The following is a 24585-nucleotide window of genomic DNA, read 5'->3' as shown; positions in this document are numbered from 1 at the left end:
CATAGGGCCTACTTCTTAACAACCCTGCAAAAGTGGCTCACTTCAATACTTTATAATCGGGTGTTTTTTATTAAAAAGTTGTCACCATTTGCCCTTCATTTTGAACCTGCATGTACCTGTAGGCCTATGTAATTCTGAGCACAGTGGCAACTCCTAAACAGTCTTGGCAAAACCAATCACTTGTCGATCACTACATTGCAAATTTTGTTCTGCAGATAGTTGTTTTTGCAGGTTCTGTATCACAGCAAAAAATGTTTTTCAAGTCTGAGTAAGAAGACTGTCGCATGAGGCATACAAGGTTCATGTCCATAAACCACAAACTATTAATCCAATTGTTCCACTGCTTCTAACCAGCCCAGCAACTAAATGTTAAACAAACACACTCTTTATTGCCTCAAAGCTCCTTCATTAAGGATGGAGCAAGTAAACCAATCAGTACAGGCAGATTGTCCAGCAAAGTTTCATGTCAATTCTTGAGTACAAGCAGACTGCAAGGGCAGATAAGGGGTGGCTAACCGACCTTTCCCCATGACCAATGTTAACTATTAATAAAGAAAAAAGTGAGGGAAAAATCTTCAATTTCATTCCAGGAATCTCAAATTAATGTTTAAGGACTTTGATCGCTCTGTGTTGACTTCAACAGCTTAGTCACCCACTAGAAAAAATCCCAGATCAGCCATCATGTTGAATTTGATCATTTAAAGGCATCTCAAAATAGCACAGTAAAAATGCATGTCTCATAGCATCCCCCAACTGGCCTTCTATTCCAATCCGTACAAAGGGGTTCATCACCAAAAACTGCCAATGGATTCCCTTAAAGAATATAATATATGAGACAAAAATACTTGGGGAGTAATGTCAGGATAAATCCTACTTTCTTTAAGCTATTGGAAATTAACCACTTGCTGCCGGGTGGTTATAAAAATGCAGTGCACATCATGCGAAAGGGCACCAGCACTTGACAGTAACCAACACTCCAACTGATTTTTTCCTCAATTCTTGAGAAATTTGGAGGTGGTCTAGAGCTACATGGATGACAATATCTTCTCATAGCGAAAGATTTCTCAAGGTATCCATGATAAATGTGGCGCCAATGGATGTACGGTTTATTGTACAACATCCCGTGTACATGTGTGGAGATTATGGCATGTGATCATGGTATACAAATACACTTAACAACAGCATTATTTATACCCCTTCTAAATTTTATTTTTGGTGTGTTTTTCTAAAGATTGAAAGGTGGGCACATAACATTTGGGCCATCATTGAATACTTTTAGCTGTGAAGTATAAATGTCTGATGGCTTTGGTTTTACCTCATTTGCATAACAAAATGAATGCTACATTGTTTAAATTCTGACATGCTCAGAATTATTCCTACCCTTCTGCATGTCATGATATTTGGCCACATTCCTCTGAAATGCATTCCTAACATTCTGCTTGTTGTTTTGAATATATGCAACAATGCATACATCCTCTACGAATCTTTTTAATATGTCATCTTTTGCACTTAATTTGTGGAATGTCATTGTTAGGAAAATTGAAGTGCAATCATGGAGTCTTCCTCAGTTGTTGTAAACATGGCGATAACTGCGGAACTCAGCAAGGATCTCCACATGAGCATTGTGAATGCCCACAGAGATGATGGGAAAGGCTATAAAGCCATTTCCCAGCTCTTCAGAGTACCAATTTACACTGTACAGTGCACTGTCAAGAAGTACAAGAAGTACAAGAAGTTCGGTATAAATACTGTGAAAAACATTGGCAAGCGTTGACGGAAGCTGAAGGTGGCTCCTCGTCTGGTTAGGAAAGTGTACCGCGAGGCCCTTTCCAACCCCAGAACAATAATCAAGGCATTTCAGGACAACTTGGGTGAGATGGGCACCAAGGTTTCAACGCAGACAATCCACCACACATTGCACAAGAAGGGCCACATGGGCATTGTTCAAGAAAGATCCCTCTCTTCACTCACAGGCATTGAAAAGCTCAATTCGTATTCGCCAGAGGGCACCAAGACAAGGATCAAAGTTTCTGGTCATCAGTTTTATGGTCAGACAAGACAAAAATGGAGCTGTTTGGCAACAGGGACGTTTCCTTCGTTTGGCGCAAGAAAGGTGGAGCATTCAGCCCAAAGAACAATGTGCCGACCATGAAGTTTGGAGGTGGGAACATCATGTTGTGGGGTTGTTTCTCTGCAAGCGGGCCTGGCAAGCTTGTCAAAGCAGAAGGAATTATGTAGGAGTACAATTATGTAGTACATCCAGATTCTGTATGACAATGTCAAGCAATCTGCAGAAAATTCTTTATCTCGGCCCCAACTGCACACGCATGTACTGGTACCAACAGGACAATGATCATAAACATCCGGCAAAGACAGTCAAGAAATTGTTCCAGGATTAACAACATGGAGGTGATACCACGGCCATGCCAAAGCCCAGACCTGAATCCCACAGAAAACCTGTAGAAACCCCTCAAGTCTAAGGTGCATGCCTGCAGGCCCTCCAACCTGAAAGAGCCAAGGAGGAGTGGGCCAAGATTTCCGTAGAGCTGTGCCAAACTCTCGTGAACAGCTACACAGACTGTCCGGATGCTGTAGGTAAAGGGTAGGAATAATTCTTAACATGTCAGAATTCAAACAATGTAGCATTCTGTTTGTTATGCAAATGAGGTAAAACCAAAGCCATTAGTCATTTATACCTGACAGCTAAGCAAAATCAACCATGTCCCAAATATTATGTGCCCACCTTTCATTCTTCAGAAAAAAACAAAACCCTAAAATTTATAAGGGTATAAATAATTGTGTTGTTAAATGTATCACTCTTGTGATACATTCCTGATCTCCACAGTGATCTCATATCAAACATGGATGTTGTGAACCATCTGTTTGTCACAGGGTGAAATAGTAAACCTTTGTCTGATTAGGTGATTAAGTGTAATAAGTCTTGAATTCCGAAGACACTCCAGCAAATCAAGAATAGACAAATCACAAGAGAAATTACAGATGATTCCATAAATTTACTGAATTCCCAATAACAGCTGCTTATCGCCACCATCTGTACTTCCTGACTTCTTTTCTCTGGTACGTGTATCAAGTGGCTTGCAGTTTTTACTGCAGAAGAAATCTCAATTTATGGCAATGTTCACCAACACTAAGGAAATAATGTTCCACTGTGATCCTCATTGTCAACATTTTCTCTCTACAAACTCAAACTCGAAGCAGCTATCTCTAAGCCACAATTCACAACCTCAAGTAATAAGAAACTACTCGTCTCAATCACACTCACATATGTGGCTCATCACTCTCAGTCCGCATCTACAGATGGCCAAGGTGGGTCCACCTAATACCCTGATGTGAACAAGTGGCCAGTGCATTGACTATCCACTGTGATGATAATAAAGCAAAGGGTGATATTGCAATATTATAGTCTCTTCCTGTCTTTGACATATTAATTTCCTCTGCTCGCCTGCCATGATGTGTTGACAGCTGCAACTACCTGTATGCTGCAGATATTAAGATGCAATCACGTTTGGGGCTATGAGCAGTATCCCACTCAATTAATGCTCAGCCCTATAAACAAGGTGTCAGCCAACTCAATATCTGTACCCTCACTGTTCACACAACACACAGCTATATTGTCTTCATGTCATATTAAAAAAGTCCTGATAGTTTTCCCAATATATTCACAGTGAAACTGCCAAAGTTACTACATGTATATCAGATGTGCAGGACCAGAAATGGGACAGATGTGCACACAAGCCCCAAATTAAAAAACTGATATACATGTATTTCTTTCTTTTGATCAAGTACATGTAATGTCATTGTTCTACTGCTTTCACAGATGCAGATTTTTTTAAAGATTAGTTTTCCGCCTCAAGAAAAAAAAGTACTTTTAAATGAACAAAGCAAATATGAAACAGTATTCATATCTTTTCAAGTCCATGCTCCTACTCCATGCATAAATAAAGAGTTTAAGACACTAGTACGACAAGTGTGAGCTGACAGACTGGCCCCCTCCCATGCACACAATCATGTTTACATTACCTACCATACCTAGTGTGGACATTCCTTTATTTTCATGTGCATGTAGGTAAGAAGATTTGTTGAATATACTCGGTTTGTTTGCACTGTAAATATTCTTTTAGGCTGGATTGTTGTTGGTTTCCTTGACACTTCCTCTTTATACTGCTTCATCTAACCCTGCTCTAGAATACACTTAAAACTGTTCTCCCCAAAAGAATTTGTTATAACTCTGCATAAATACGTCCGGATAAAAGTGAAATATTTCTTACTCACGCAACACTTATGTTATGGTACTTGAGTTGCATTAGTGGTCACAATTAATCAATTTATGGACAAATGATTTCAAACTCCAATGGCGTCCGTGTACTTGAATGTGGGCCAGTGTATACAAGTGCATGTAAATCATCAACAGATTAACTGCTGTGTCACTGCTGGAAACATGTTAAACACCAAAAGGAGGAAAAACATTGAAAACAAAAACATGTATCACTGAGATTCCTCGTCCTGTAGAAGCAGTTGTATCCTGCAGCTGCAAATCTATTACTCTCATCAAAAATAGTACAATTCACTTCCTCTGACTGAAACCAACGAAAAGATGAATTAAAGCAAAATTTATTCCATCAAACAGGTTGAGATTTCACTTGAATTTCCGTGGGGGTGATTCAAAATATTTCAGTATATTTTCACTCTTAATCATCTGGTCCCTAATTTCACATTTGGGAAATATGACAGAACTGTTTTGAGGATCTCACTAGCTAATTACTGTGGCTACAGTCCATACTGTAACTACACATTCAACGGCAAGAAAGCCTTCTCACAAATTCTGAGACACTGTCCTAAGTTGATAAGTAAGAGCAGGAAGACCTTATTTCCTGGGGTTTGCGACAAACTGAATAAACGACAACTGTGGCACAATGTAAGGTCTTCAGGGTCACAGTTATGAAAGGGGGGGAGCTCATGTAGGGTCACAGTTATGAAGAGGGGGGAGAGTATGTGTACATGTAGGGTCACAGTTATGATGAGGGGGGAGAGTACGTGTACATGTAGGGTCACAGTTATGATGAGGGGGGAGAGTACGTGTACATGTAGGGTCACAGTTATGATGAGGGGGGAGAGTACGTGTACATGTAGGGTCACAGTTATGAAGAGGGGGGAGAGTACGTGTACATGTAGGGTCACAGTTATGAAGAGGGGGGAGAGTACGTGTACATGTAGGGTCACAGTTATGAAGAGGGGGGAGAGTATGTGTACATGTAGGGTCACAGTTATGAAGAGGGGGGAGAGTACGTGTACATGTAGGGTCACAGTTATGAGGGGGGAGAGTATGTGTACATGTAGGGTCACAGTTTTGAAGGGGGAGAGAGTATGTGTACATGTAGGGTCACAGTTATGATGAGGGGGGAGAGTACGTGTACATGTAGGGTCACAGTTATGAAGGAGGGGAGAGTATGTGTACATGTAGGTGACAGTAAGGAGCATGCACCAGGTGCATGCAATAGTTCATGGAATATATATACTATAATCCCATGCCTGACGAGCGATGCATTATGAAAAATTAATGTTGAGACTTAATTACTCATTTCCTACATGTAGCATTCTCAAAGACATAGTATAGACACACACACCCCAAAATAAAGTCAACAGTAAGTAGATTAAGCTTCAAATAATAAGTTACAAATGTCCAATATGCACAGCTAAAATATGATTGTGTGTCAAAATGCACACATCCATGTATACCCCGTTATGTTTAACATACAGAGAACAATTCTTTGGCATTTAATAGGAAAGTGCAAATTAAGTACAATTTTTGTTTAGTTATTTTTTCCCTCAAGACTAGGCTTGTTTAATTTCCTTTGATAATCAGAAGGAAAAAAAAACTTTAAGTGGGCATTGTTCTATGCATTTGAACACAAGGCTTGTTAACAATCATGCCATAGCCTAAGTCTCTAAAATAGTTTCTTGAAATTTCTACTCAAGCCAATCTTTCCTTTAAAACTGAATCCAAATTTGCAGTATACTTCAGTAGGGAATATAGACAAGCACATAAAATGCCAACATCCAAAACAAGTTTCTATCATAAACACCACTGAGAGTCGGATGACATCTATCCATCCCCTGTGAATTTTCTTTTAAACATCTAGGAAATGTCAGGTATTGTCAGTCTATTCTCTGTTGTCAGGTTCTGGCCTTTTAGGACATCCCATGCCCCACCACAGATCACAGCCCTGCCATCCTGGACAGCTCAGCCATCTTGTAAAAATGCATGTTATTCATGAATGTTTCTATAGCATCAAGACAACTTGTGAATACTTGCATCATGGAAATTCTTCAGTGAAAGCCTTGATGGAAGCGCAGTGATGCAAGGCATACGATGTGAGTGATAATTTGCACAGATGTCCTCAACAATCCCATCAACACCATGTAATCAATAGTATAATTAAATGATGGAAGGATGAGACAGAACCAGCTCAACTCTAATCCACCATCCCAAGAGACAAGCTACATATGGGTCATGAGGCTGTGTCAATCCACAGTACACACAGCCAATCCCACATGTGAATGGGGGGAGGAGACGACAAAGAATAACGTAGTCACCAAATCAATGCTTCAGCCCATCGAAATCAGATTAGCTGGCTGATTTTATTAAATACTGCTTTGATGAGGCAGAGGCAGATTCCATGGATTATGAAGAGGGCATAACACAAGAGTTCGTCAGCCAGAGTTGGAAAACAAAAATATCATTCACCTCAGTCAGTTATTGTCAGACTCAACCATCAGCACAAAAATTACAATGTTCTTTCAGTTACATTTTCCAAACCTTTCAGATAATTGCAGACACACAAAGCTCCATTTAAAAGAAACATCTGGCAGTTGTTTAGACCATATAATGTTAGAAGTGTAGAATGTACATGGGTAGATTTGAATCTTTAGAGTGCCTATGTTCAATTCAAATTGTCCATATTTTCCATTCTGGATGTAGATCAAACCCCAAGATTTTTACTACCTGTTGCACATTAATTCCAACATGACTTCTACATGAACACCACTGCTCTACCCTGGTCGGCCAAGGGTTAAGGTTTATCGTGGCAAAGATGTGTACAAACTGGTAACACTGCATCTTACTGGTACCTGTAAGAAGTTCCTTGTAACCAACAATGATTTGAATGCAGAAAGGCAAGCTGATAGTGTGCAGAGACCTTTTAATCTCACGGTGGTGTATGAATTGTAGCCTACATGTACCATAACATCATACAGTGCTCATATAGATATATAACCCTGTGATACACATTTTCAATTTACAATAACAATTGCACAGTTTCATCTCAAGAAGGGAATTGCATCCACACACCATGCAATGTCACTTTCAAAGGAAAACAGAATCCGAAGTAAGAAAATATAAAGTGAGTGATGCTGTTCTTATTTAGCCTGTTGGCATGTGGAGAAAAATGCTATTTACAATCAGCATTCACAGATATGCTTTCAGCCTTTGTAATGATTGAGCAACAATGATTTCATTCATCTGTTTCCCTATCCCTAGACTATGAGCACTTGTGAACAAATTGCTTTATTCTTTGCTCACAGTGAGGCTTTGTGTAGGCACAGAACAGCATGTGCATGAGACAAAAAGCCTCATTTCCACTGGACATTTTTGGTAAATCTAATGCAGAAGAATTACATGTACTAAATTAAGTTCAATTGGAACAACCTAAAAATGGACGTCCCTGTCCAATTTCGCATTACATGCAAAAGTAACTTCACAGGCCTAAAGTGGTTGCAGCAGATTTGAACAGAGCAAGGCCAGAAAAATCACCAAACAGCCAAAAGTTCTGGAAGTACACTGTCAATTGACTTATGACCCCTTTGAGTATATTAATATACATGTATATGCACAGGTGAATGCACACTTCACAATATGGTATGACATGGCACAACGAACCTTTCCATCACGGCAGTTTTTATCATGTGCCATCACAGATATTATGGCAGATCTAACAGAAATTGTGTGGAACATGACCAGGTTCATGCCAGAAAACCAGTTTTGGTAGTTGTGGAGAAATAAAGGATATTTCAATTGTATTATGCAACCACTCAATCAGAACAGAAGTCATTGTTAGTGTGCGAACACGTCAGACGTCAGTGCTGTGCCACATTTCTACAACAATGCATGGCAAATTAACTTTCTGTCACTGTTAAAAGTCAAAGTGGAAAAATATATTATTCATTCTCTTAACCAGAAAAACCACCAATTACAAGGCATAAACTAATGCACATTATACACAGCATCAAAATAAAGGAGAGTAAATGTTGAATGGCCATGCATTGCTGTAGTCAGACTTCTGTACAATCATTCACATCGTCATCTTCTGAACTATCTCACATTCACTTGACTCCAGTGCACTGTGTGCAACCCATATTTTTGATAAATTTTCCTTGTTTTCCTCAGTGAGACTAGGTACATAATTAGATATCAAGTAACACAAATTATCCATCATGAATGTGCAATAAAATGTACTTTATTCAATGCAGACTCCAATCGTGTATTGCATTCCTTTACTCTTGGCAACCACCCCTCTTCAGTCTCTCTCATTATTAAATAAATTAGAACCTGAGGGTATTTCCTCCAAATGATAACACGACAAGGAGTGAACTTGTCGATTTGATTGGATTGAAATGAGCGAGGTAAGTGATAGATTGTTGATAGCATTTGTGTTGTCTTGACGTAGGTGGGAACATCGAGAGTACTACGACCTCCGGTAGCAATATCCTGTCTGTGTGCACTTGAGCACCAGTTAAATGCCTTCGCCATAACATGTAGGTTACTGCAGTGAGGAACTGCCGGGGACCAGTACACGGTTGCTTCAGTGCTCAACTGAACTCAATTAAGATCATTTAGTCAAACAAACCCTCTGTCTTTAATATCACTGAGAGTGAAGATCAGTTCAACCTTTGATGTACACCCTAAGCACATACATGTAGGCTATGGGACTGTTGGGAGAATTCATTTGATACAACAGGTAAAACGAGACTTCCACAAAACAGAGGACTTACACAAATTGTAAACATCGTTTCTTTTTTACTACTTTTTATTTTCCAAGGTAGCATCATCATCCATACAATGGGGACTCAGACAGTTAATTGATAGTGAGGGCAATGCAGTAACAAGAAGTTCAGAAGATGCTAGTAAAACCCATATGCTCATGGACCCTGAACATACATGTGTAAGGGGTACCTGGTACAGTGTAAGTACCCCTCTACTTGACAATCAGGGGCTTGGTTGACAATAGGACACTTTCCATTACACCTGGCAGCTCTGCCAACAGCATATAGGTCTGTGCACATTCAAATGAAAAGCAGTGTTGCACACTCATCAAATAAACACTCTTGCATGTAATGTATGTGCTCCACTGCTAGGTAACAAAGGATCATTTCTTTTTCAGGCATACTGTATGGGTCTGTGTGCAGAGTCAAAGGCATCAGATATGCACCAATTGTTGTTTGTCACTACCCGCCCACCAATCCCAATGGTGTCACCATCACACTTCTATCCTTCAGACTTTACTGGTCAATCCTAGCTCCTGCTGCATTCATTTGAGACTGTTTGCTCTTTTTTTCCTCGGTCTGATTCTGTCTTTAAACCGCATGCCCCTCCAGTCCTGGCAAGCCACGCTCACATATCCAGTCCACATATAAAAGCTTGATGCATGTAAGCATGCCAAGTACAGGCCTCAGGGCCCCGCGGGGCATCAGTCTCCCAAGGCACCAGCCTCCTTGGACCACAGTAGAACACTAAACAGACTCAATGCCCTTGACATTACCTCTCTACACTACACAAGGTGTCATCCAAACCCTAGCAGCCTGGAAAGTCAGTGTTAACCATAACACCTGCTCAATTTCAACAATAATTTGACCTTTAAACATCAGGAATGTGCTTTAATTATTCAACACAAACTACTGCAAATGGATTCTGTGCCTTATAAAAAGTAATCTTTAAAAAAAAAAATTTAGAAACAAGTGCATTATTTTCAACATGTCTACAATGCATAACGCACCTGAGGTACCAAACCATATTCATCAACATAATTTAATTCTTCCTGCAGGTTTATCAAAAGTGATTACAGACATTTTGAGAAAAAAAGGCTGAAGGCCTGATGAGAAGTCTGTCTTCACACCAAGTACAATCAGTATGACATCCTGGATGCACATGGATCATTATCAGTCCACCTATAGGTGTGAAATAAGACTCTAATGAAGGTGTTAATGCTGAACAGGCTGGTCCAAGCCAGCAAATACATGACAGTTGGTACTTGTTTAGCATACTGACCAAACCAGATTGAGTCATAGCCCATTAGCAAGACCACAACCTACAAAGTCTGTGTCAATCAGCTTCAAATCCTCCTGAAAATTAACATGCCATATTGGAGCATTTGCTGACAAGGGGAGAAGCTTAGTGTGACTAGGACTGGTTGACAGTCATCAGGAGATGGGTTGAAGAGCTAGGTTTGGACAATTGGCTTAGCAATCAATATGTCTTGCTCACAATCTCAGAACAACTCAATGCTGAACCATCAACAAAGAAAATGTGGCCTGCTCCAAAAAAAAATCTGTTCCACATTGCTCAACATGAACTGATGCTGTTGCCATTATGAAATGAACTGGGTGAAACAAATTCATTCAATTTCTTATTTTTTTAATTGATTTTCTTTTTTCCTTCAATTTTAGCTGGAATTGCAATGACTAGGCAATGTAAAACTGCTTGAGGAAAACAATAACTCAATGACCGTCTTCTTCAAATATTTCTAATTATTGATTTTCATGCTAGTTTTATGTGTGTAACACTGGTCAGAAATATTAACACAAAATGAAAAAATCAGACTTTTCATTTTTATTTTTCGGCCCAATACACCGTGATGTACTCTGTAACATTTTACAAAAAAGCTCAACTGAATATTTTTTTCTTAATCAGTATTCAAATGTTTTGTTTTGGAATTAAATGATGGATGTTGAACAGGTGTTGTGGCTTCCAAGAACATGTGTGGTATTTTCCCATACATGTCCACATACCATAAAATAATGCACATGCTGACATGGTAAGCATTTTGTTAGGGGATGGATTGTCACGAATTCAAGCTACTGCTGCATGTATGCACTCCAATCTTGTTTATCAACCTTTGGCCCAGGCTGAGGAATCTTCAAATGCACACTCCTGTATTGACACTTAAGTCTGGTAATTTTGAGGAAGAGCCAGGATGGGAGCTATCATGGTGTAAGAGTCCTGAGTATCCATTCTGCACTTGACCCATGCTCCATGACTGCCCCCTTCTACTCTTAATGACAGATACCAGAGCACCAACTACCTCCGACCAAAGGTCAACATCACCCCAAAATGCACTTTTTTGCAAACAGAGAGTGCAAAACACTCTACTAATTTATCACAAAACTTGTCAAAACTGATATAGCTTGGTATCAGACAATTTTCAATGACCACTTAAATGGCTGAAATGTTAATATGCATAGGTAGATTATGATAAATGGAGTCGTTAACCAAGAAAATAACTGTTCTTGTGCTAACAAAACTCAAAACAGATAACCTGGTAGTCATAACTATGAAATGTCTAGTTTGGCTTAATACTGTGTATAATCAATGAGCAAGCACTGACATAACAGGCTGGACATGCGTCATACATGTACATGTGCTTCCATTTGACACAAGATCAGTTACTCAGCTTGAAGGTTGAGGAACTACATGAAATTTAGTGAAACTTTCGCACACTATTTCAATGTTTAAACAATAGTCAAGACACTGCTTGCTATGCAACATACATGTACACGTATGGTACATGAACAGTGAGCAACTATCCTTGCCAGAAAAAATACCCAAAGCATTAAACACAAAAAAAACAAGAACACAACAATATGGAAAGATAAGTGCTGCTTGTAGAAAAATGTTGAAATTTGATTTCCCTTGAGATTGACTAAGTATTAAGATGCTTCTAATGATTTGTGACTTCAATTATGTAGTTTGACAGTCATTGCCATGTCAGAGGTTAATACCAGTACAAAACCATACAACCAGCAATTTCACTTGGCTTCCCCTACAAACTACATGTATACTCCATTTGTATGCTACATTGTACATGTACAACATACATGTACATCACTGAGTTCTGTGAGTTGCATGATACATCTACATGTACGGTACAATAGTTGACACTACAAAACCTGACAGGAAACCAGCTAACTGAAAGTTTGCACCAATGCTGATGCATCTCCTGAACAAAGGCAACCTTTATAGCATCAGCATAAAGTTTGTCCATGACCAGTCATACATAACCAGAACATCATCTTGTTGGTATCAAATGGAAGAGGACGAAGTGGGTTTGAAATAAAAAATACACGATGGCAATAACTTAAGACCAAAATTGTGCTTTTCATTAATAGGACACCCTGAATTGCAAATAAAAATATTAAAAAAGAAAAAAAAGACCCAACCCACTGTTAAAACAACGTCAATCACACTCACAAAGCATGTTAACCAAGTTCTCTTTGCTTTTCTTTTTAAAATTTAAAAAAAGAAAAACAAATAAGAGCTGGTTTCGGTTTCTTTTCCGTTGTTAGCACTACATTAATAACTTCACTGGGAAGCATTTTGTTGATCTAGTACATTAAACTCAACAAAACCTTGACCTTCATTAGCAAAGTCAGAGAACTGCAGAAAGCATTTCCAAACTGGCCGTCATTGACAATTATTTGAGTGAGATTAGTTTGCTAGGGGAAACTGTCTCCCTGACCCCTATCAATCCTGCCATCTCTCTCTCAACCAACAACGCCTGCAGGCAAGGAATTAATGTTTATTAAATCTCAAAGCTACTTTCTCATCTAGCACAACAATATTGCCTTGCTGGATCGCAACGACATTTAGCCAAGAAAACATTTGAATATCAGAAGAAGTGTGGAGGAATGCAGCCGCAGGGAGTAAGTGCCATCACTTAAGAGTCGCTATTTCTTTTCAAGACGATGGCAATCACGGCAATGTATGGATTATCTTGTCCCCTTGCACTGGCAACTTCACGATCAACAAAATTAGGGAGCTGGCAATGGATACATTTCGTGCTTGAGCCGCAAGCTCTTCAGGTATATTTGTTAATAAGGCACGCCGCACTCTTAACAGATGCACAATCTGCACTTCTATGTGAGGAAGGGCTGTGCAAAAAATCAATTATGTCGGGAACCAAGAGTGTTTACATCATTGCCTCTCCACTTCATATTCGGTTACCATCCATTAACAGTTAAGTCATCTTCCCCTTCAAAATGCCAAAAGTGGCCCAAAAGTGACTGATGAAATTTCCAATACAACTCGCATTCCAACCAATAGCCTCTGATTACCATGCAGTATGTAAAGCAGGCATTTTTGTTCACACAACTCACATTGTATCTGCTTGCCAATCCCAGGCAACAGACAAAATGCACCTTCTTGAGTTGAGGCTAACATGGTCAAACAGTGCAGTCCATCCAGATATCATTTATATATTGCTTATATTTACTTCTACTTTCTATGTAGATCCATGTGTTTGCTGCAGATTGTCAGACTTTTTAGAGGCACGCACAGAAACTGAAACTTGAGAGCACATGGATGATGAAATAAGAGCAAAGCTGGAACAATACCATTTCCACTGTTGGAAAAAATCATTCTCTCATCAAAAATCTGCAATTAAGGACATGTAATAAGAAACAGGGAATGCAGATGTCTGGAATTGGCAAGGATTTCCAGTCCACTCCCGGGCAGTACAGTATTTTTCCAGCCCACTCGTTGCTGATGTGCATGGATTCATCAAAAGCACCGCCCAATGTGTGAAGCAGGTCAGCGAACAAGTCCCCATGGGTCTGCCAACCACCCCAACCCTGGGCCTGGGGCAAAGCCACATTAAATATGACTATGGAGTTTGACACCTTGCATGCACAGCAGGTAGAGATTACCTTCACTCATTGGGCTCTTGAGGATATAGTCCTGTCTCACTACAAACCCAAAATCTCCCCTTACACTTTTCTTGAAATATACTATAGGCACAACAGTGAAACATACTGCAATACTTGACACAATGAAGCCTAGGATATCATTGCTCTTTGTTCCAGGTAAGAGTAAGTTTAATTCAAATCTGACTGGGGCTGACCACTTACATGGTGTACACTGTCAAATGTTAGCAAATTGCTAACCATAGGTTTCTCAAGTGTTTACAATAAGGAATTCATCACAAAGTATATCAACATGCCTGGTTAAAATTATCCAATTCTTACATATATGTTGTTCACAAATGCTCTCTTTTCAACCCAGAACTTCAATCTTGAAGTACGCAATCCCCCCAATCAGAATAATACATTGCTCTCTGCAATATCACTAATGCAGCAGATAGAGCTAGCAGCAACACTGACAACAAGTTCAAGTACCAATATCCAAAAAAAGCCACTATGCTTTCTAGTACATGCACTTACTTATGCTCTGACTTGCATGCAAACAACATTACCAAATTCCCTTTTATTCTGACCGCATTAAAAAGTCCAAACAGTTACCGTTTCCCCACAGGCCTGTGTACATTTACCTCTCGTTATCCAGTAAGAAAAAGATCTGTGAATCTTAATATCCACTCACACTAACAAGGCAGGTTGGAATGTCTAGATTCCTTTCAGCATTTCCATTAGCAACTGAAAAATTTGTCAAACTACACTGTACCTGTTAAAAGCAAGATCTTATGCATCTGTAGAGTAACAATCTCTTCCTCTGTTCAGTATCAAAGGCCATATTTACATGTACAAGTACATGTACATGCGCAGCATGCATGTGTGTACTTGTATTCTTTAGCTCTTCAAAATAAACCTTGCAGATTACTTTATACGACATTTGTCACATGTACAAGTGATCCAAGTGATAGACAAATAGGGTAAAAAGTAGGTTGAGATTTCCGGCTACGGTTCAACGCTGCTCCTGCTAGACTGAAGCAAGGAAGTGTGTAAACTAATAAGGTCTTAATTTCATTGCAGAATGATTAGTAGCTACCACTCCAGGGATCTAGACCTTGCTCTGGTTGAGTCACTACTCAATTGGAATATTCATTGAATCTTGTGGGAATTGATGGATTTGGAGCCAATCGGGGCGATGTCAGACAGCGTCTTGAGGGCTGAGTGCCAGCCACTGACAAGGTAGAAAGAGAGAGCTGGCACAACAAAGCATGTCAAAGCTTATGGCCGTCTGGTAATGGCCTTCACTCAAGGCAAGATACAAGCCAGACAGCGTGGAGCCACCAGTCTTACTAAATACAGCATGACAATGCCAGTAATGGATTCCGGTGCCCAGCCTGTCTGTCTTTTCCTTTCTATTCCGTTTCATTTCATCCATACATTTATCGAAGCGCAAAAAGTATGTTGCACACTGGTATTAGTTCTCCTCCTGAGTGGTGGTTTTCTCCTTGAAAACAAATGATTCAATTGGCAAATATTCCATTTTATTGAAAACACAATGCATTAAAAACTACTGAGGAGTTAGACAAGCACACTTACAAATGCTGTAATACAGAAGCAATGAGCCATATCAAGCGGGGATGCAAGTACGTGTAAATTGCATGTAGGTTCTGAATTAACAGGAAGTTTTCTCACTTGCAATCATAAGCACACTTCCCACTGCACTTGAAATTTACATATCCTGAAATTCAGCTATTGATACTCTAATTAAGAAATACATGAAAACTATGTGTAAATTTAACTTTAGCAGGATCATGAAGGAATACATCATAATTTTTATTTCTTCATAGCTGAACAAAATTAATGCACTTAGAAATACAAACATCCACAACAAATAATTGTTCAAAGTACCACACTTGTTCCTGGCAGTATTCAACAAAACAGTCTAGATAGACTTGGGCTGTATACTTAATTAGCTATCACTTGATAAATTCAGTGCAGCTTTCCTTTAAATATTTTAACTTGCACAAATAGTTCCAATAGCTAAATCAATATATATTTTCTAATATATCTGTTGATATTTCAGAAATGTTCAAATATGTTCCATTTGTGTTTCAAAGGAGACATAGGAGACTGAAATAGTGAAGAGGGCTGACCACATATCGAGAGTTTCAGACGGAGTGCTTTGCAAGACTGAGATGATGGGACGTTGCTGTCATCGTGCCATCTATAAACACGCAGGCACCGTGATAGCACGTACTCAACCACCTCTGAATCAATAGAAGCCGGCACCACTACACTAAGGCTGGCCAATATTTACTTTCCAATTTCCAATCAGATTCACTCAATTATTGGAATCCGCCCAAATTTCCTCCCTCCTTATTCCTGGCACACAACTCCATCTAATAAAAACACTTACACAAGAAAACTGTGTGGATTTGGTGATGTTTTGACTGCAAACAGGGATAAGGCCTGACTTTTTTCATCTTCTGTAGCTATATGTACATCCAGACTGCCATCACTCACCTCAGCCTGTCTCAGTCTTCACTCTTGTTCTTCCATGGTCTATATAAGCCACTTCATGCTGAAATGCTGATGTCGCAAAAGATGTACATTTGCCTAAGATAGGCTGAGTATCACACGAGCTACGCTTAAGTAAACACTCTTCCCTCTTACTAAGAAGAACACAGGAAGAACCAGATTTTGTCATCATCAAATGCTAAGCTCACAGTTTCTCAATATCGTGTTCCAATTTCACGGTGTATGCAACTGCATCTGAATTGCCAATATATAAGGCATTGGGTATCTGTGTCAACAATTCCAATGCTACGTGTTGATCTGCACCTCTGTGAATAAATGCAGCAATCATCACACAGGAGCATGAACTCCACGCTTAATAACACATTTTACAGTACTTACAAATTACCAAATGAATCAACAATATAAAAATCTGAATAAAAGTCCCTTACAATTTATATGCCAATGGATACTGTAAAAATACATGTATGTGTTTAGATACAGCAACATGTACATTGTATGCTCTCTGACATTATTCCTTGGATCTCACTGATTCAGTTTCTCATCAAACCCCGCTGTTTCCCTCAACAATTAAATGTTGTTAGTCAAGCCAATTTGTAAGGGGTGTATGCCTCCTTTTATTTAACAGGAAAATAAACAACATAAGTATGTATGTCTGCCTGATAATCACTACATCAGGATACTGCAGAGCTAACCACTGATGTTCCTTTGTTACTCTCTAATCAAGGATTTGAATAAACCACCCGCCTATCCTGTAGACTGAGAACGGAAAGCCATTGTTGTCATACCACTCCATGGAGTTCCACTATTAACACATACACTACATGCTCAATAAGAATCTACCATATGCCAAGGCTTCAAGGCAGGAATGACAAGTAACCTGTCTCAATGTGTTCCAAGAAAAACGAAGAAAGGGAAAAGATCCTATAATTGATTGTAACTGTAACTGCTCCGTGTGGTACACTCGGTATATTTTATCTCAAGTAGAATTTTTATCATACATTTCAAAAGTAGAATTGGCAAAATCCATACTAAATTATCACAAACCAACCATACAAAAGCTACAAGGTGCTTACAGTACATGAACAAAGGAACTGGTTGGAGCAGGATTTGGAATATGTACATGTATGCAACTTCTGCTAATTCTTAACAATTAAGAATTTCAAATTTATCTCCAAAACAAATAAAAATCCATACAGGCATCTTGAATCTTAAATTTGGTAATTAACTTAATCAAAGCATGAAAATGAACAGATCCAAAATGTAAGGAATCCTCTCCAGTAAAAAGACAGTTGTAGATCCTGGAGTTTTTGCAAGGGTGAACAAGGTGTTGAGACAAACAATTACGAAGACCACAGGCCTTAACCAGCTTAACCAATGAGATCAGCTTTGTACTATCATGGTATGACATTATAACAAATTGGGGATTTTCCTTTAATAATAGATGTACATACATTTACAAACAAAAGTCAGTCAGAAGTAAGTATTTTGGCACCCAAACCACCCCTTCCACCTCCCTTTAAAAACACAAAACCAAACAAGTAGAGCAGACAAGCTGCACACAGTCAACCTGAGAGAGCACAGACACGCAAACACTTAAACTGCCCTTGTCTCAGCCTTAGATTGTTTGCAAATCCAACATGAATTGTACCAAAAGGCTACAGCACATACAACCCAAGAATAATGGTCAGATTCTTGTCCATGCCAAGTGAGATAAGAGAATCCCAAATATATCTTGTATCTTTGTTAGAGTCCAACCATAGAGAAAGGACATCTAAGAGGAACACCACCATGACTTCTACTTCAAAAGAAAAAACAGCTGCATGTAACAACTACAAAATAAACTTATTGGATAAGATTTTATGAAGCATAATCACCTCTGACCAATTCAATTGAAAGAAAAATTTCACAGATATTTCCAAAGGAAAGTGATTTCTATAAGTTGAATAATTCAATCTCCTCTCAAGTAGGCTTCTTCAAATGAGGACAACCTCTGCATTGTTATTTTCAAAAGAAAAGGAGGAATTTAACCAAGCATAACTTGTGTTCAAATGACAACCTACCGCCAGTGGCTTATCACGAGCGCTGCAATACAAAAGCATATTAATAGAATGGCAACAACTCTGGCAATAAAGGTTGAACTCCATAATGAATGCTGTCACTTTACAATCCTCAATATCACATTACGTCAAATGATAAAGTTCAATAAGATGATCTGTCCACTGCATAAGGAACCCAGAAGATGCAAGATCCCATTTAACATTACTGTTCGTATGGCATGTTTATTTATTCTTTTCCCTCTCTATATTCCTTGGTCTCCCTTGGCTTGTTACATGTACGTCCGTGTATATTTGATAAATTTGAGTGATTGCCCATTTCTTGAGACAGTGGTTTTTAACAATTCTTGTTAACATGTACCAATATTCATTTCATTTTTAGATACATGCAGATCATTCAAAATTATTTTTGATAATATTAATGATGAACAGCGAATGATAAAGAATGACTTGGAACTGAGCAGCGAGTGAAAAACTCTCAAATTCCTAAACTATGAGCTTTGTCTTCATCAATCAAATATGAAATGCCAACTTTTTTGATTGATGTGGAGTTTATGCTAGAGCTTTATTCACACTTTACTTGAAAGTTAAACTGAAGATTATGACAGTATACATGTAAACTGCCTTGTTCATATGCTCCTTTTGCGAGTCTATCTCTTGCCAGAATCCACTCCACGCTGTCAAATATGTGTGGTTAGACTCATCACAGTAACTTCAGCATTTCATCAACACTCCATCTAGCAAGCCAGGATAGAACTTTCCTAGCACAGTCTGGGTCAAACTAAGCTGTGTCCAGTTGTGTGGGAAGATGCACCTAGCAGTTCTTTCACAAGATCGTTAGTGCATGTTACTCTAATGCCTGTAATGACCGAGTTGCCTACGTGGAATTCTCCACATTTTGTCAAATAGTATTTCTATGCTTTTAACTCTTGCAGATCAAACTATGAATTGGCCGTCTACAGACTGACCACTGTGATTATAACCTTTGGTTGAGTCAAATGAGCAGCAGGCTAGTATACAGAATAAACTAAGCTTTACCTTTAATTAAAGCAATTCAATCAAAACAGAACATAAAATAATAAGATCTGCAACAGTACAATGATACATGTACATGACATCTTTTAACATAGTTATGCATGTGTATGGCGTGTACATGACAGAGTTATGCATGTGTATGGCGTGTACATGACAGAGTTATGCATGTGTACATGTATGGTGTACATGTACATGAAAGAGTTATGCATGTGTCTGGTGTACATTTATAGTGTGGCAAAGCAAGATTTGATGGTTTAAGCAAGATCTATATTTTACTTAATTTTAACTAAAAACGATGTTACCTAATACCAATGCATTTGGTGTTACATATATTTACTCAATGCAGTGATGAGTGATGGAATATCATGTGCTGAACGTTACTGCATTAGTGTGACACAATAATGGTCCTCATTGGGAAAGGAAGAATTAGCAATAGCATAGCTGTCTGTTCAATGCTGAATAATAAAAAATGAGTGCTACTGCTGGGAAAAGTCTATTTAAGTCGCTTTTGAGACAGGTCTCCCAACTTCCCACAGCACAACTAAATATCGATTTTAAAACTGCAAAAACATATCATCATGCCTAACAGTACTGTCGGAGAGCGATTCCCACTTTATTGCATTGCAACGATGATCTGAAATGCCAAGTGCAGTATTACAGGTGAAGAAGTGAGCACTAGGGAACAGATTCAGAAGCTACAATCAATTGAGCTCCTACATGCTTCAGCTAGCTTGCACACCAGGCAATTTGCAAACCACCCAACCTTGAGAACTGGTCTTTGACCTAAGGGACATGGAGGGACTGACCTGGTTTCAACCCTGTCTGCCTTGACACAGCTGATACCACACACATGACACCCTGGTCCCCCTGTATCCTTCCCAAGACTCAGTAAGTCATGTGCCATCAATATCCCATGATGTTGACTTAGAATCCCCACTACCCACTCCTGGGAATGTCAAAATATTTAAGAGAGACGAATCTCCCGATGATGTGGCTGAGTTTGAAAAACAAAGAAATCACTCAGGGCTCCAAATGCAAGGTCACTGGTTCACATTTTAAACTTCTTGGGGGGGGTGGCAAATCAGTCAATGAATTCAATACCACGACAATGTACTATGCTTTATGTGTGTGTCAAGCCTTTGTGAAAGTGTTGAAGGTAACGTGGATGTCTTGCACATGTTCTGATACTGATAAATTTCCATGCACAATTCCCATACGTTGTCATATTTTTGACAGAGTGATGTAAATCAATCCCCAGATCTTCATAAACCGTACACAGGTACCTGGTAAAACTAGAATTGCCGATTCCAAGACAGTGATACCAAAGATCATAGTAACAAAATACTCCATCTAATTTAGCTAAATGTTTGCTTCATGTTTCATGCACAGAGGAGATGACACCCTTACATCCATACCATGCAGGTCACAAAGCTCCAGAACTGTAGAGGTGGAAAGAGATTGGTTTTCAGATTAAAAGTTTTCTACAAAGAGGTTACATTCCGGGGAAAACCGCTGGCCTATCACTGTATCATGCATTCCGACATGCTATAGTGAGAACAGCCTGTCTCCTTGGGCAGTGTATGTTTTATTAATTGAAACTTGGTGCTTTGCAGCATGTAAATGAGAGGATCTGACCATGGGGCAATCTGCCCTTGGGGCCAAGATTCTGTGCTGAGATTGAGTAGAGCTTCAGGCAACTAGCACTTTGCTCCTCAACAAAACAACTGTTGTCACAGCTTAGACCCATGGGTCATTGCTATTCCCCCTAACTCTACTGGGTCACATTAAAAGACCACCATGCCAATATTGTATATTTACAAGCCATGATGACCACAAATATCAGAAGTCTTCATTCTTACTTTACATAGTTAGGACTATGTGCTGACAAATTATACTTACACAAAATGAATAAATATCATGAATATCATGAAATACCCTTCCCGGAGAACAAGTATGTTTTAATAAAATCCAAGGAAGTTTGTTTTTTGAATCAGATAAAAAGAATAAGGTTTGCCAGCCACACCAAAAGGAACTTGAATGTAACATGAAGACCTCTTCTGAAGAATTATCCTTTCAAATTGAAAACTTGTGATGAGAATGTTTTCAGTAAATGTTCAGGCAAGATGTTTCCTCTATCCTCTGTAGAATGTGGACAAGCAGGGCACAGTGCATAGACATCAAGAAAACAATCTCATCACCAATCCTCTTGGAGGGAACATTTCTTAGCAACAGATATTTGGCATATTTATTCCATGGTGTTATTGGTAAACCATATTCAAGCTATGTATCCTTGAAATCATGCATTTGATAGCTTAAACATACCAATAAATGCACTGAGTGTGTTCCTCATCATGATTCAAACTACAAGCTTGTAGGCTACCAGTATTCATCGGCATTGCAAAGACACACAGATTAAAATTACTACAAATTGAAGATAAATATTTGCAGGCACACAAGTGTGACTCCAAATCAACTGCATGGCTTTCATACGAGATGTGAAATGAAGCATTATATGGTCTGTGAGTCATTGGTCATGAGATCAAGTCCAATATTAGACAGGCGTCTTATGATTTCCAGCAGACAAGCAGACGGCCAAATGCAACAGACAATTGCCACACAGACCAAATTTCAATATCTGCTGAATTTTGATCAATTCCCTTTCCACTTTTTTTCTTATTTTGCTTATGAAAGGGCTACTCGGGAATCAAATTCTTCCCTTCATTGCACTGAGTTCAATAATGCATTTCAATGTTACTAACTAAAGCATTTTTGTGCATCATGATTCAATATCTGTAACTTTTTACAAAAGTGTTCAACTGCAGTCAAATGTAGTCTTCTCATTTAAGACTACAGACAAAAATGTATTTTCTGAATTTCAAGTCACGCAGGCCAGACATCAGATAGACCTGTCCAGCTCAATTTACCATTTATGTACATGTATTGTGGGCTACATTTTCTCCTTTAACAAAACACTCCTCTGTTGAATGAAAACCAACATGAAAAGTTTGGAGATGTCTTTTGGATATCGAGTATGCAGTGGACTGAACTTTTCTGAATAAAACATTTTCACTACATTTTCAAACTAGGCTCCTCAAGCTTTAAAATGTAGACCAGCAAAAATACTGTGGATTGATTTGGTGAAGGGTACGAAGGCTTTAAGAGATTAATTTCTGATATCTGATATGAGTTCCATACAAGCACGCATTACAAAATGTGCAGGGTGTTAACCAAAACACTTGTCTGTTGCAATGTGCAAATAGAATGCATGTATGTTCTATGTATGCACACACATGTAGCATTCCCACAGAAATGAATACTCAGTTACCCGAAACATCGCTGTACCAATCCAAAAACATGTATGAAGCTGATAAATGTTTTCAATTACATGTGCCTTCCATTTATTTTAAAAACTCCTGAAAAGGCACATTGGTACATATACATCTGAAACAAATTTGTTTTGTGCATGCAATGCCAGTCTGAGCAATCAAATCTGCATGATTCATGAGACGTACAAGTTTATTCAGGGGTGTGAATATGTATACCCCCTGCCTGGGGGAGGGGGCACCACAGAATCAGCTCCTCATGTCAGACTTTAAAACACAAAATGCTGACAATGTCATCCAGTCCCATTTGACCACATGTGCCAAGTAGAGATCCCCTGAAATTTGATTGAATGTTCAGTGTAATAATGCAAACTATGCAATGTATGTACCAGGAGAGTAGATGCAAATCCATTTTGTGTCAAAGTATATGTACACACAAAAGCATAGAATAACATACTCTACTCTCCCTTTCTACATTTATTATTCAGACAATATCAAGATTTTTCTGTCACTGTCTGCCTAAAGTCACAAGCATAATGCACCACTTTTTAAAAATCCCATTATTTTCCTGATATTGTCTCCTCAATGTTCTCATGGAAAAGTCACAGTCATTAAGCAGTTTGCATCTGTATTTCTTGCAATACAAAGTCCTTTGTCCTTTGATATGACAGATTTAAACTACAAATGCAAAAATGTATCGGTAAATGAATGCAGTAAAGTTTGAATAATGCTGTGTAAGCTCCGTATGAGGTAGCCATGTATTCAAGACTATCGTGTGAAAATGACTTCAGAAGATAAAGACTTCACTTTCTCCAGTCACTTTTTTGCTTCATTGTTCAGTTCCACTGAAGTGTGAAAACTGCATTCCAACATCAGCTAAAGATTCAAATAAACAGGAACATTGATGTTTTAATATATAAGCCTCAATATCAATTATGTATGCTGTGTGCTTTCTAGTTCTCTAGTATCCTCAAATGTCCAAAAATAGCAAGGCAAAATGTCACATGTACCATCAATATACTGTACATGTATACCCTGCCCGTCTGACAACATCCCAACCTGAAAAGCAATGTGTGCTTGTTCAAAGGATCTTTATTTCTTTGGCCTACACACAATGGGAGATGTCAGGTGGAAGATAAATAACACAACTGGGAAGAAAAACTTAGGAAAACTCACAGATTTAAACTCAATCGCAATGGCCTCTATCCACTGTTTTTGCTTTTAAGCATGTTTGGCACATGACACCGAGTAGTAGCCAAGTTTGTCAATGCTGTGGCAGCAATTAGCATCCCCCAACACTTTTCCCAATTTAATTCACTAAGTGGTGCACAGAGCAAGTGAAAAACTTCCATCAAACTTCCCTCTCGCTCTAAGAGGTGTTTGTTACCAGTTTTGAGGTGTTCCAGTAATGTAATGCCTTTTTTTACAAGGCAAAGATAGCAATGCTTACCAACTGGGCACGGTCTTGAGGTCAACAGGCAATGATGTCATGAATAATTAACTGCCAAACATGCGCATATGCATGAATCATAAACACGAACTACACACACCTCTATTCCACATAAAAAGAACTCAGTTTCTATGATACTGGGGAAAATACTGCAATAAGAGGAACACCAATGTTGCAATGTACATCATACTAGATGATTTGAGGGTAGTCA

At 38.8% G+C, this 24585-nt stretch overlaps 1 protein-coding gene across 10 annotated transcripts in view; it reads right to left on the bottom strand.

Moving 5' to 3' along the window:
- LOC110982055 (roundabout homolog 1-like) overlaps positions 1–24585 on the bottom strand; it is a 219460-nt gene that overhangs the window by 148880 nt on the left and 45995 nt on the right. The gene's annotated exons all lie outside the window — the stretch shown is intronic.

The sequence above is a fragment of the Acanthaster planci genome, linkage group LG10, assembly GCF_054643075.1.
Source record: "Acanthaster planci isolate LZ-2023a linkage group LG10, COTS_SCS, whole genome shotgun sequence".
Taxonomy (NCBI): Eukaryota; Metazoa; Echinodermata; class Asteroidea; order Valvatida; family Acanthasteridae; genus Acanthaster; species Acanthaster planci.
The sequence above is the reverse complement of the archived record's forward strand: the minus strand, read 5'-3'. Positions and strand labels throughout refer to the sequence as shown.